At 40.9% G+C, this 12268-nt stretch overlaps 16 non-coding genes across 16 annotated transcripts; 5 read left to right on the top strand and 11 right to left on the bottom strand.

Annotated features, from left to right (window-relative positions):
- Nucleotides 1–477: 477 nt before the first annotated feature.
- TRNAS-GCU (transfer RNA serine (anticodon GCU)) lies at nt 478–559 on the bottom strand. The gene has a single exon. It is a non-coding gene; the product is annotated as a tRNA-Ser (tRNA).
- A 289-nt stretch (nt 560–848) lies between these two features.
- On the top strand, nt 849–943 carry TRNAI-UAU (transfer RNA isoleucine (anticodon UAU)). Its single transcript has 2 exons — nt 849–886; nt 908–943. It is a non-coding gene; the product is annotated as a tRNA-Ile (tRNA).
- A 1169-nt stretch (nt 944–2112) lies between these two features.
- Nucleotides 2113–2184, bottom strand: TRNAT-UGU (transfer RNA threonine (anticodon UGU)). Its single transcript has one exon. It is a non-coding gene; the product is annotated as a tRNA-Thr (tRNA).
- Nucleotides 2185–2774: 590 nt separating this feature from the next.
- On the bottom strand, nt 2775–2856 carry TRNAS-GCU (transfer RNA serine (anticodon GCU)). Its single transcript has one exon. It is a non-coding gene; the product is annotated as a tRNA-Ser (tRNA).
- A 289-nt stretch (nt 2857–3145) lies between these two features.
- On the top strand, nt 3146–3240 carry TRNAI-UAU (transfer RNA isoleucine (anticodon UAU)). Its single transcript has 2 exons — nt 3146–3183; nt 3205–3240. It is a non-coding gene; the product is annotated as a tRNA-Ile (tRNA).
- A 1170-nt stretch (nt 3241–4410) lies between these two features.
- TRNAT-UGU (transfer RNA threonine (anticodon UGU)) lies at nt 4411–4482 on the bottom strand. Its single transcript has one exon. It is a non-coding gene; the product is annotated as a tRNA-Thr (tRNA).
- Nucleotides 4483–5072: 590 nt separating this feature from the next.
- On the bottom strand, nt 5073–5154 carry TRNAS-GCU (transfer RNA serine (anticodon GCU)). Its single transcript has one exon. It is a non-coding gene; the product is annotated as a tRNA-Ser (tRNA).
- A 289-nt stretch (nt 5155–5443) lies between these two features.
- Nucleotides 5444–5538, top strand: TRNAI-UAU (transfer RNA isoleucine (anticodon UAU)). Its single transcript has 2 exons — nt 5444–5481; nt 5503–5538. It is a non-coding gene; the product is annotated as a tRNA-Ile (tRNA).
- Nucleotides 5539–6708: 1170 nt separating this feature from the next.
- On the bottom strand, nt 6709–6780 carry TRNAT-UGU (transfer RNA threonine (anticodon UGU)). The gene has a single exon. It is a non-coding gene; the product is annotated as a tRNA-Thr (tRNA).
- A 590-nt stretch (nt 6781–7370) lies between these two features.
- Nucleotides 7371–7452, bottom strand: TRNAS-GCU (transfer RNA serine (anticodon GCU)). Its single transcript has one exon. It is a non-coding gene; the product is annotated as a tRNA-Ser (tRNA).
- A 289-nt stretch (nt 7453–7741) lies between these two features.
- On the top strand, nt 7742–7836 carry TRNAI-UAU (transfer RNA isoleucine (anticodon UAU)). The gene is made up of 2 exons: nt 7742–7779; nt 7801–7836. It is a non-coding gene; the product is annotated as a tRNA-Ile (tRNA).
- A 1170-nt stretch (nt 7837–9006) lies between these two features.
- TRNAT-UGU (transfer RNA threonine (anticodon UGU)) lies at nt 9007–9078 on the bottom strand. The gene has a single exon. It is a non-coding gene; the product is annotated as a tRNA-Thr (tRNA).
- A 590-nt stretch (nt 9079–9668) lies between these two features.
- On the bottom strand, nt 9669–9750 carry TRNAS-GCU (transfer RNA serine (anticodon GCU)). The gene has a single exon. It is a non-coding gene; the product is annotated as a tRNA-Ser (tRNA).
- A 289-nt stretch (nt 9751–10039) lies between these two features.
- TRNAI-UAU (transfer RNA isoleucine (anticodon UAU)) lies at nt 10040–10134 on the top strand. The gene is made up of 2 exons: nt 10040–10077; nt 10099–10134. It is a non-coding gene; the product is annotated as a tRNA-Ile (tRNA).
- A 1170-nt stretch (nt 10135–11304) lies between these two features.
- TRNAT-UGU (transfer RNA threonine (anticodon UGU)) lies at nt 11305–11376 on the bottom strand. Its single transcript has one exon. It is a non-coding gene; the product is annotated as a tRNA-Thr (tRNA).
- A 590-nt stretch (nt 11377–11966) lies between these two features.
- Nucleotides 11967–12048, bottom strand: TRNAS-GCU (transfer RNA serine (anticodon GCU)). Its single transcript has one exon. It is a non-coding gene; the product is annotated as a tRNA-Ser (tRNA).
- Nucleotides 12049–12268: the final 220 nt, after the last annotated feature.

The raw sequence follows: 12268 nt of genomic DNA, 5'->3' as shown, positions 1-12268 counted from the left end.
CACAAATCGAAGAGCATGCTTAAGACACTTTTCTTGAAAGTAGGAAAAACTCCATTTTGATTTGAGAACATAAGAGTATTCACATTTATGACCATACTGAAAGCTCTAGAGAGTATGTCCGCAATCAGTGACAGATAGAGAACTCACTTATTAGAAGTGATCTGTCTCTGTGGGGCAGACAAATGTAAACACTCATACACTTGAGACGGCTGAAACTTTAGGAGTAAGAAATGCTTTCTTATCAGTCTATCTATCCAAACTGGTTGGAAGGCCAGGAGTGAGGAATAGGCAATCCTCTGGACACTTCATGAAAGATCTAATTTCAATTAAGCACAAAATACTTCCCTTTATTTGACATAAAATGCCATAATGGACTAGTCAGTTGGGCCCTTCTAGTGGATTATGGCAGTGTCTTGAAAGAGAGTGTAATTGTACTTCGAGACATGCTCACCTTCAAAAGAGTGTCTGATGGCTTTCCGACAAAGGTGGGATTCGAACCCACGCGTGCAGAGCACAATGGATTAGCAGTCCATCGCCTTAACCACTCGGCCACCTCGTCTGCCTTAGGGGCCTATATTTCATTTTTGGGGAAATTCTAACTATGTGCTAATTAAAAATAAGCATAAGTTTATCCTAGACTGTGTCAGAACGGCAAATGTATGGGGTGTTCAATAGACAGAGCACATGATATAGCAGAATTATCAAATCTATTCCATTTGGACTGTATTTTTAATAGTCATGATAACATGCTAGCATGTGAGTCGATCTTGTTCAGTGAATAATGGAGCATTGCAGTATCTACTTGGTTTGCACTAGATGGCTCAAATGGGGAGAAATGAAAACAGTGAGCTCCAGTGGCGCAATCGGTTAGCGCGCGGTACTTATACAGCAATACTTGCACTGAGCCATGCCGAGGTTGTGAGTTCGAGCCTCACCTGGAGCAGCTGATTGGTTTTCATAAATCATTTCACTAAAAGTAAAGATTAGACTCAGAATAAAGACGGCTTTTGATAAAGAGTCTTTACTTCTTTTCAGGATCTGCGTGTCCGACTCCTCCAGGTGCCAAATATCACATATCATATGCGATGCTCCTTATAAATTTCCATGATGTGCCATCTTGCATAGCATGCAAACACCACATCAGTGCATTTAAAAATTCTTTTGTAGAATAATAAATATGATGAATACATTGTTGTCACGGGATAACCATAAACTGAGGAGCTGCAAACAGTGCTGTGTCAGCTACATACAATACAATTTAACTCAAAGAAATATCAAAAGAAGAGCATCATCATATTAAAGTTTCTAGTCAACATAAGAGTTGCACCATAGCAGCTTATGGTGCTTTCTGCTCAGATTGTGCCTCCAATCCCACATTGACTTTTTCAATTCTTTGCAATTTTAAAAAACAATTCCTGCTCAAAGTTAGCTTTTCAAAACCATTGAACCTATTACATTTATTTCTCTAACCTGTGAATGTGGTCCATGTTCTCTTTTCCTCATTCCCATCATGATACTCCCTTTCCGGAAACCAAGTTCACTTCTTTATCCAGCCCACCCATCCAAGGTCACCAAATCTATGAAGCAATTCTGCTTTTTCTCACATTCTCTCCATGTACAAGATACCTTGTATCAATTGAATGGACAGCAGGAGAGGTGAATATTTATGGTTAGTGGGGGTGGGGTTTTGAAGATTAACCTCATTTGACTAAGAGCCGGGGTATCTGGGAGAAAAAGTATTTTAAGGGGGATGAAGTTCATATCTCCTTGGTGAAATTTCTAGAGCCTTATTTCATCCTTTCTGTGGATGCAGACTCAGTCGGAACAGACGTCCTAGTCCTCGCTCTGCCTTTCAAAGGAACTTTAAATTTGCATGGCTTATTTGGCTTTGCCCGGCAGGGCTTGCCCGGCGGGGTGAGAATGGCGTTTGTCAGGCGTTCGTCAGGCGATCGGAAGGGGTGAGGAAATAGTTTATGGTTCAATGGTTTTCATGAAGTCTTCTTGATAAGATGAAAGCAAGAAAGGGAAGCTTGTCAATAAGCAAACTTAAGACAAGGTGTGAGTCCTAGAAAGAATGACTCGAAAACAACATACAGAAACACACATATAAAAAGGCCCTGATGAGGCTTGAACTCATGACCCCTGGTTTACAAGACCAGTGCTCTGCCACTGAGCTACAAGGCCAGCCTGCCTGCAGTTTGTAAATCGCAACATGTATTCTTACTGCGGAATGACGATATCTATGATTTTGAGACTCTGTATGGAAATGCAGTTGCATTTGAATGACTACATGCGTGCACAAATCGAAGAGCATGCTTAAGACACTTGTCTTGAAAGTAGGAAAAACTCCATTTTGATTTGAGAACATAAGAGTATTCACATTTATGACCATACTGAAAGCTCTAGAGAGTATGTCCGCAATCAGTGACAGATAGAGAACTCACTTATTAGAAGTGATCTGTCTCTGTGGGGCAGACAAATGTAAACACTCATACACTTGAGACGGCTGAAACTTTAGGAGTAAGAAATGCTTTCTTATCAGTCTATCTATCCAAACTGGTTGGAAGGCCAGGAGTGAGGAATAGGCAAACCTCTGGACACTTCATGAAAGATCTAATTTCAATTAAGCACAAAATACTTCCCTTTATTTGATATAAAATGCCATAATGGACTAGTCAGTTGGGCCCTTCTAGTGGATTATGGCAGTGTCTTGAAAGAGAGTGTAATTGTACTTCGAGACATGCTCACCTTAAAAAGAGTGTCTGATGGCTTTCCGACGAAGGTGGGATTCGAACCCACGCGTGCAGAGCACAATGGATTAGCAGTCCATCGCCTTAACCACTCGGCCACCTCGTCTGCCTTAGGCGCCTATATTTCATTTTTGGGGAAATTCTAACTATGTGCTAATTAAAAATAAGCATAAGTTTATCCTAGACTGTGTCAGAACGGCAAATGTATGGGGTGTTCAATAGACAGAGCACATGATATAGCAGAATTATCAAATCTATTCCATTTGGACTGTATTTTTAATAGTCATGATAACATGCTAGCATGTGAGTCGATCTTGTTCAGTGAATAATGGAGCAGTGCAGTATCTACTTGGTTTGCACTAGATGGCTCAAATGGGGAGAAATGAAAACAGTGAGCTCCAGTGGCGCAATCGGTTAGCTTGCGGTACTTATACAGCAGTACTTTCACTGAGCCATGCCGAGGTTGTGAGTTCGAGCCTCACCTGGAGCAGCTGATTGGTTTTCATAAACCATTTCACTAAAAGTAAAGATTAGACTCAGAATAAAGACGGCTTTTGCTAAAGAGTCTTTACTTCTTTTCAGGATCTGCGTGTCCGACTCCTCCAGGTGCCAAATATCACATATCATATGCGATGCTCCTTATAAAGTTTCCATGATGTGCCATCTTGCATAGCATGCAAACACCACATCAGTGCATTTAAAAATTCTTTTGTAGAATAATAAATATGATGAATACATTGTTGTCACGGGATAACCATAAACTGAGGAGCTGCAAACAGTGCTGTGTCAGCTACATACAATACAATTTAACTCAAAGAAATATCAAAAGAAGAGCATCATCATATTAAAGTTTCTAGTCAACATAAGAGTTGCACCATAGCAGCTTATGGTGCTTTCTGCTCAGATTGTGCCTCCAATCCCACATTGACTTTTTCAATTCTTTGCAATTTTAAAAAACAATTCCTGCTCAAAGTTAGCTTTTCAAAACCATTGAACCTATTACATTTATTTCTCTAACCTGTGAATGTGGTCCATGTTCTCTTTTCCTCATTCCCATCATGATACTCCCTTTCCGGAAACCAAGTTCACTTCTTTATCCAGCCCACCCATCCAAGGTCACCAAATCTATGAAGCAATTCTGCTTTTTCTCACATTCTCTCCATGTACAAGATACCTTGTATCAATTGAATGGACAGCAGGAGAGGTGAATATTTATGGTTAGTGGGGGTGGGGTTTTGAAGATTAACCTCATTTGACTAAGAGCCGGGGTATCTGGGAGAAAAAGTATTTTAAGGGGGATGAAGTTCATATCTCCTTGGTGAAATTTCTAGAGCCTTATTTCATCCTTTCTGTGGATGCAGACTCAGTCGGAACAGACGTCCTAGTCCTCGCTCTGCCTTTCAAAGGAACTTTAAATATGCATGGCTTATTTGGCTTTGCCCGGCAGGGCTTGCCCGGCGGGGTGAGAATGGCGTTTGTCAGGCGTTCGTCAGGCGATCGGAAGGGGTGAGGCAATAGTTTATGGTTCAATGGTTTTCATGAAGTCTTCTTGATAAGATGAAAGCAGGAAAGGGAAGCTTGTCAATAAGCAAACTTAAGACAAGGTGTGAGTCCTAGAAAGAATGACTCGAAAACAACATACAGAAACACACATATAAAAAGGCCCTGATGAGGCTTGAACTCATGACCCCTGGTTTACAAGACCAGTGCTCTGCCACTGAGCTACAAGGCCGGCCTGCCTGCAGTTTGTAAATCGCAACATGTATTCTTACTGCGGTATGACGATATCTATGATTTTGAGACTCTGTATGGAAATGCAGTTGCATTTGAATGACTACATGCGTGCACAAATCGAAGAGCATGCTTAAGACACTTTTCTTGAAAGTAGGAAAAACTCCATTTTGATTTGAGAACATAAGAGTATTCACATTTATGACCATACTGAAAGCTCTAGAGAGTATGTCCGCAATCAGTGACAGATAGAGAACTCACTTATTAGAAGTGATCTGTCTCTGTGGGGCAGACAAATGTAAACACTCATACACTTGAGACGGCTGAAACTTTAGGAGTAAGAAATGCTTTCTTATCAGTCTATCTATCCAAACTGGTTGGAAGGCCAGGAGTGAGGAATAGGCAATCCTCTGGACACTTCATGAAAGATCTAATTTCAATTAAGCACAAAATACTTCCCTTTATTTGACATAAAATGCCATAATGGACTAGTCAGTTGGGCCCTTCTAGTGGATTATGGCAGTGTCTTGAAAGAGAGTGTAATTGTACTTCGAGACATGCTCACCTTCAAAAGAGTGTCTGATGGCTTTCCGACAAAGGTGGGATTCGAACCCACGCGTGCAGAGCACAATGGATTAGCAGTCCATCGCCTTAACCACTCGGCCACCTCGTCTGCCTTAGGGGCCTATATTTCATTTTTGGGGAAATTCTAACTATGTGCTAATTAAAAATAAGCATAAGTTTATCCTAGACTGTGTCAGAACGGCAAATGTATGGGGTGTTCAATAGACAGAGCACATGATATAGCAGAATTATCAAATCTATTCCATTTGGACTGTATTTTTAATAGTCATGATAACATGCTAGCATGTGAGTCGATCTTGTTCAGTGAATAATGGAGCATTGCAGTATCTACTTGGTTTGCACTAGATGGCTCAAATGGGGAGAAATGAAAACAGTGAGCTCCAGTGGCGCAATCGGTTAGCGCGCGGTACTTATACAGCAATACTTGCACTGAGCCATGCCGAGGTTGTGAGTTCGAGCCTCACCTGGAGCAGCTGATTGGTTTTCATAAATCATTTCACTAAAAGTAAAGATTAGACTCAGAATAAAGACGGCTTTTGCTAAAGAGTCTTTACTTCTTTTCAGGATCTGCGTGTCCGACTCCTCCAGGTGCCAAATATCACATATCATATGCGATGCTCCTTATAAAGTTTCCATGATGTGCCATCTTGCATAGCATGCAAACACCACATCAGTGCATTTAAAAATTCTTTTGTAGAATAATAAATATGATGAATACATTGTTGTCACGGGATAACCATAAACTGAGGAGCTGCAAACAGTGCTGTGTCAGCTACATACAATACAATTTAACTCAAAGAAATATCAAAAGAAGAGCATCATCATATTAAAGTTTCTAGTCAACATAAGAGTTGCACCATAGCAGCTTATGGTGCTTTCTGCTCAGATTGTGCCTCCAATCCCACATTGACTTTTTCAATTCTTTGCAATTTTAAAAAACAATTCCTGCTCAAAGTTAGCTTTTCAAAACCATTGAACCTATTACATTTATTTCTCTAACCTGTGAATGTGGTCCATGTTCTCTTTTCCTCATTCCCATCATGATACTCCCTTTCCGGAAACCAAGTTCACTTCTTTATCCAGCCCACCCATCCAAGGTCACCAAATCTATGAAGCAATTCTGCTTTTTCTCACATTCTCTCCATGTACAAGATACCTTGTATCAATTGAATGGACAGCAGGAGAGGTGAATATTTATGGTTAGTGGGGGTGGGGTTTTGAAGATTAACCTCATTTGACTAAGAGCCGGGGTATCTGGGAGAAAAAGTATTTTAAGGGGGATGAAGTTCATATCTCCTTGGTGAAATTTCTAGAGCCTTATTTCATCCTTTCTGTGGATGCAGACTCAGTCGGAACAGACGTCCTAGTCCTCGCTCTGCCTTTCAAAGGAACTTTAAATTTGCATGGCTTATTTGGCTTTGCCCGGCAGGGCTTGCCCGGCGGGGTGAGAATGGCGTTTGTCAGGCGTTCGTCAGGCGATCGGAAGGGGTGAGGAAATAGTTTATGGTTCAATGGTTTTCATGAAGTCTTCTTGATAAGATGAAAGCAGGAAAGGGAAGCTTGTCAATAAGCAAACTTAAGACAAGGTGTGAGTCCTAGAAAGAATGACTCGAAAACAACATACAGAAACACACATATAAAAAGGCCCTGATGAGGCTTGAACTCATGACCCCTGGTTTACAAGACCAGTGCTCTGCCACTGAGCTACAAGGCCAGCCTGCCTGCAGTTTGTAAATCGCAACATGTATTCTTACTGCGGAATGACGATATCTATGATTTTGAGACTCTGTATGGAAATGCAGTTGCATTTGAATGACTACATGCGTGCACAAATCGAAGAGCATGCTTAAGACACTTGTCTTGAAAGTAGGAAAAACTCCATTTTGATTTGAGAACATAAGAGTATTCACATTTATGACCATACTGAAAGCTCTAGAGAGTATGTCCGCAATCAGTGACAGATAGAGAACTCACTTATTAGAAGTGATCTGTCTCTGTGGGGCAGACAAATGTAAACACTCATACACTTGAGACGGCTGAAACTTTAGGAGTAAGAAATGCTTTCTTATCAGTCTATCTATCCAAACTGGTTGGAAGGCCAGGAGTGAGGAATAGGCAAACCTCTGGACACTTCATGAAAGATCTAATTTCAATTAAGCACAAAATACTTCCCTTTATTTGATATAAAATGCCATAATGGACTAGTCAGTTGGGCCCTTCTAGTGGATTATGGCAGTGTCTTGAAAGAGAGTGTAATTGTACTTCGAGACATGCTCACCTTCAAAAGAGTGTCTGATGGCTTTCCGACAAAGGTGGGATTCGAACCCACGCGTGCAGAGCACAATGGATTAGCAGTCCATCGCCTTAACCACTCGGCCACCTCGTCTGCCTTAGGGGCCTATATTTCATTTTTGGGGAAATTCTAACTATGTGCTAATTAAAAATAAGCATAAGTTTATCCTAGACTGTGTCAGAACGGCAAATGTATGGGGTGTTCAATAGACAGAGCACATGATATAGCAGAATTATCAAATCTATTCCATTTGGACTGTATTTTTAATAGTCATGATAACATGCTAGCATGTGAGTCGATCTTGTTCAGTGAATAATGGAGCATTGCAGTATCTACTTGGTTTGCACTAGATGGCTCAAATGGGGAGAAATGAAAACAGTGAGCTCCAGTGGCGCAATCGGTTAGCGCGCGGTACTTATACAGCAATACTTGCACTGAGCCATGCCGAGGTTGTGAGTTCGAGCCTCACCTGGAGCAGCTGATTGGTTTTCATAAATCATTTCACTAAAAGTAAAGATTAGACTCAGAATAAAGACGGCTTTTGCTAAAGAGTCTTTACTTCTTTTCAGGATCTGCGTGTCCGACTCCTCCAGGTGCCAAATATCACATATCATATGCGATGCTCCTTATAAAGTTTCCATGATGTGCCATCTTGCATAGCATGCAAACACCACATCAGTGCATTTAAAAATTCTTTTGTAGAATAATAAATATGATGAATACATTGTTGTCACGGGATAACCATAAACTGAGGAGCTGCAAACAGTGCTGTGTCAGCTACATACAATACAATTTAACTCAAAGAAATATCAAAAGAAGAGCATCATCATATTAAAGTTTCTAGTCAACATAAGAGTTGCACCATAGCAGCTTATGGTGCTTTCTGCTCAGATTGTGCCTCCAATCCCACATTGACTTTTTCAATTCTTTGCAATTTTAAAAAACAATTCCTGCTCAAAGTTAGCTTTTCAAAACCATTGAACCTATTACATTTATTTCTCTAACCTGTGAATGTGGTCCATGTTCTCTTTTCCTCATTCCCATCATGATACTCCCTTTCCGGAAACCAAGTTCACTTCTTTATCCAGCCCACCCATCCAAGGTCACCAAATCTATGAAGCAATTCTGCTTTTTCTCACATTCTCTCCATGTACAAGATACCTTGTATCAATTGAATGGACAGCAGGAGAGGTGAATATTTATGGTTAGTGGGGGTGGGGTTTTGAAGATTAACCTCATTTGACTAAGAGCCGGGGTATCTGGGAGAAAAAGTATTTTAAGGGGGATGAAGTTCATATCTCCTTGGTGAAATTTCTAGAGCCTTATTTCATCCTTTCTGTGGATGCAGACTCAGTCGGAACAGACGTCCTAGTCCTCGCTCTGCCTTTCAAAGGAACTTTAAATTTGCATGGCTTATTTGGCTTTGCCCGGCAGGGCTTGCACGGCGGGGTGAGAATGGCGTTTGTCAGGCGTTCGTCAGGCGATCGGAAGGGGTGAGGAAATAGTTTATGGTTCAATGGTTTTCATGAAGTCTTCTTGATAAGATGAAAGCAGGAAAGGGAAGCTTGTCAATAAGCAAACTTAAGACAAGGTGTGAGTCCTAGAAAGAATGACTCGAAAACAACATACAGAAACACACATATAAAAAGGCCCTGATGAGGCTTGAACTCATGACCCCTGGTTTACAAGACCAGTGCTCTGCCACTGAGCTACAAGGCCAGCCTGCCTGCAGTTTGTAAATCGCAACATGTATTCTTACTGCGGAATGACGATATCTATGATTTTGAGACTCTGTATGGAAATGCAGTTGCATTTGAATGACTACATGCGTGCACAAATCGAAGAGCATGCTTAAGACACTTGTCTTGAAAGTAGGAAAAACTCCATTTTGATTTGAGAACATAAGAGTATTCACATTTATGACCATACTGAAAGCTCTAGAGAGTATGTCCGCAATCAGTGACAGATAGAGAACTCACTTATTAGAAGTGATCTGTCTCTGTGGGGCAGACAAATGTAAACACTCATACACTTGAGACTGCTGAAACTTTAGGAGTAAGAAATGCTTTCTTATCAGTCTATCTATCCAAACTGGTTGGAAGGCCAGGAGTGAGGAATAGGCAAACCTCTGGACACTTCATGAAAGATCTAATTTCAATTAAGCACAAAATACTTCCCTTTATTTGATATAAAATGCCATAATGGACTAGTCAGTTGGGCCCTTCTAGTGGATTATGGCAGTGTCTTGAAAGAGAGTGTAACTGTACTTCGAGACATGCTCACCTTAAAAAGAGTGTCTGATGGCTTTCCGACGAAGGTGGGATTCGAACCCACGCGTGCAGAGCACAATGGATTAGCAGTCCATCGCCTTAACCACTCGGCCACCTCGTCTGCCTTAGGCGCCTATATTTCATTTTTGGGGAAATTCTAACTATGTGCTAATTAAAAATAAGCATAAGTTTATCCTAGACTGTGTCAGAACGGCAAATGTATGGGGTGTTCAATAGACAGAGCACATGATATAGCAGAATTATCAAATCTATTCCATTTGGACTGTATTTTTAATAGTCATGATAACATGCTAGCATGTGAGTCGATCTTGTTCAGTGAATAATGGAGCAGTGCAGTATCTACTTGGTTTGCACTAGATGGCTCAAATGGGGAGAAATGAAAACAGTGAGCTCCAGTGGCGCAATCGGTTAGCTTGCGGTACTTATACAGCAGTACTTTCACTGAGCCATGCCGAGGTTGTGAGTTCGAGCCTCACCTGGAGCAGCTGATTGGTTTTCATAAACCATTTCACTAAAAGTAAAGATTAGACTCAGAATAAAGACGGCTTTTGCTAAAGAGTCTTTACTTCTTTTCAGGATCTGCGTGTCCGACTCCTCCAGGTGCCAAATATCACATATCATATGCGATGCTCCTTATAAAGTTTCCATGATGTGCCATCTTGCATAGCATGCAAACACCACATCAGTGCATTTAAAAATTCTTTTGTAGAATAATAAATATGATGAATACATTGTTGTCACGGGATAACCATAAACTGAGGAGCTGCAAACAGTGCTGTGTCAGCTACATACAATACAATTTAACTCAAAGAAATATCAAAAGAAGAGCATCATCATATTAAAGTTTCTAGTCAACATAAGAGTTGCACCATAGCAGCTTATGGTGCTTTCTGCTCAGATTGTGCCTCCAATCCCACATTGACTTTTTCAATTCTTTGCAATTTTAAAAAACAATTCCTGCTCAAAGTTAGCTTTTCAAAACCATTGAACCTATTACATTTATTTCTCTAACCTGTGAATGTGGTCCATGTTCTCTTTTCCTCATTCCCATCATGATACTCCCTTTCCGGAAACCAAGTTCACTTCTTTATCCAGCCCACCCATCCAAGGTCACCAAATCTATGAAGCAATTCTGCTTTTTCTCACATTCTCTCCATGTACAAGATACCTTGTATCAATTGAATGGACAGCAGGAGAGGTGAATATTTATGGTTAGTGGGGGTGGGGTTTTGAAGATTAACCTCATTTGACTAAGAGCCGGGGTATCTGGGAGAAAAAGTATTTTAAGGGGGATGAAGTTCATATCTCCTTGGTGAAATTTCTAGAGCCTTATTTCATCCTTTCTGTGGATGCAGACTCAGTCGGAACAGACGTCCTAGTCCTCGCTCTGCCTTTCAAAGGAACTTTAAATATGCATGGCTTATTTGGCTTTGCCCGGCAGGGCTTGCCCGGCGGGGTGAGAATGGCGTTTGTCAGGCGTTCGTCAGGCGATCGGAAGGGGTGAGGCAATAGTTTATGGTTCAATGGTTTTCATGAAGTCTTCTTGATAAGATGAAAGCAGGAAAGGGAAGCTTGTCAATAAGCAAACTTAAGACAAGGTGTGAGTCCTAGAAAGAATGACTCGAAAACAACATACAGAAACACACATATAAAAAGGCCCTGATGAGGCTTGAACTCATGACCCCTGGTTTACAAGACCAGTGCTCTGCCACTGAGCTACAAGGCCGGCCTGCCTGCAGTTTGTAAATCGCAACATGTATTCTTACTGCGGTATGACAATATCTATGATTTTGAGACTCTGTATGGAAATGCAGTTGCATTTGAATGACTACATGCGTGCACAAATCGAAGAGCATGCTTAAGACACTTTTCTTGAAAGTAGGAAAAACTCCATTTTGATTTGAGAACATAAGAGTATTCACATTTATGACCATACTGAAAGCTCTAGAGAGTATGTCCGCAATCAGTGACAGATAGAGAACTCACTTATTAGAAGTGATCTGTCTCTGTGGGGCAGACAAATGTAAACACTCATACACTTGAGACGGCTGAAACTTTAGGAGTAAGAAATGCTTTCTTATCAGTCTATCTATCCAAACTGGTTGGAAGGCCAGGAGTGAGGAATAGGCAAACCTCTGGACACTTCATGAAAGATCTAATTTCAATTAAGCACAAAATACTTCCCTTTATTTGATATAAAATGCCATAATGGACTAGTCAGTTGGGCCCTTCTAGTGGATTATGGCAGTGTCTTGAAAGAGAGTGTAATTGTACTTCGAGACATGCTCACCTTCAAAAGAGTGTCTGATGGCTTTCCGACAAAGGTGGGATTCGAACCCACGCGTGCAGAGCACAATGGATTAGCAGTCCATCGCCTTAACCACTCGGCCACCTCGTCTGCCTTAGGGGCCTATATTTCATTTTTGGGGAAATTCTAACTATGTGCTAATTAAAAATAAGCATAAGTTTATCCTAGACTGTGTCAGAACGGCAAATGTATGGGGTGTTCAATAGACAGAGCACATGATATAGCAGAATTATCAAATCTATTCCATTTGGACTGTATTTTTAATAGTCATGATAACATGCTAGCATGTGAGTCGATCTTGTTCAGTGAA

The sequence above is a fragment of the Lissotriton vulgaris genome, chromosome 5, assembly GCF_964263255.1.
Source record: "Lissotriton vulgaris chromosome 5, aLisVul1.2, whole genome shotgun sequence".
In the NCBI taxonomy this organism is placed as follows: domain Eukaryota; kingdom Metazoa; phylum Chordata; class Amphibia; order Caudata; family Salamandridae; genus Lissotriton; species Lissotriton vulgaris.
The sequence above is the reverse complement of the archived record's forward strand: the minus strand, read 5'-3'. Positions and strand labels throughout refer to the sequence as shown.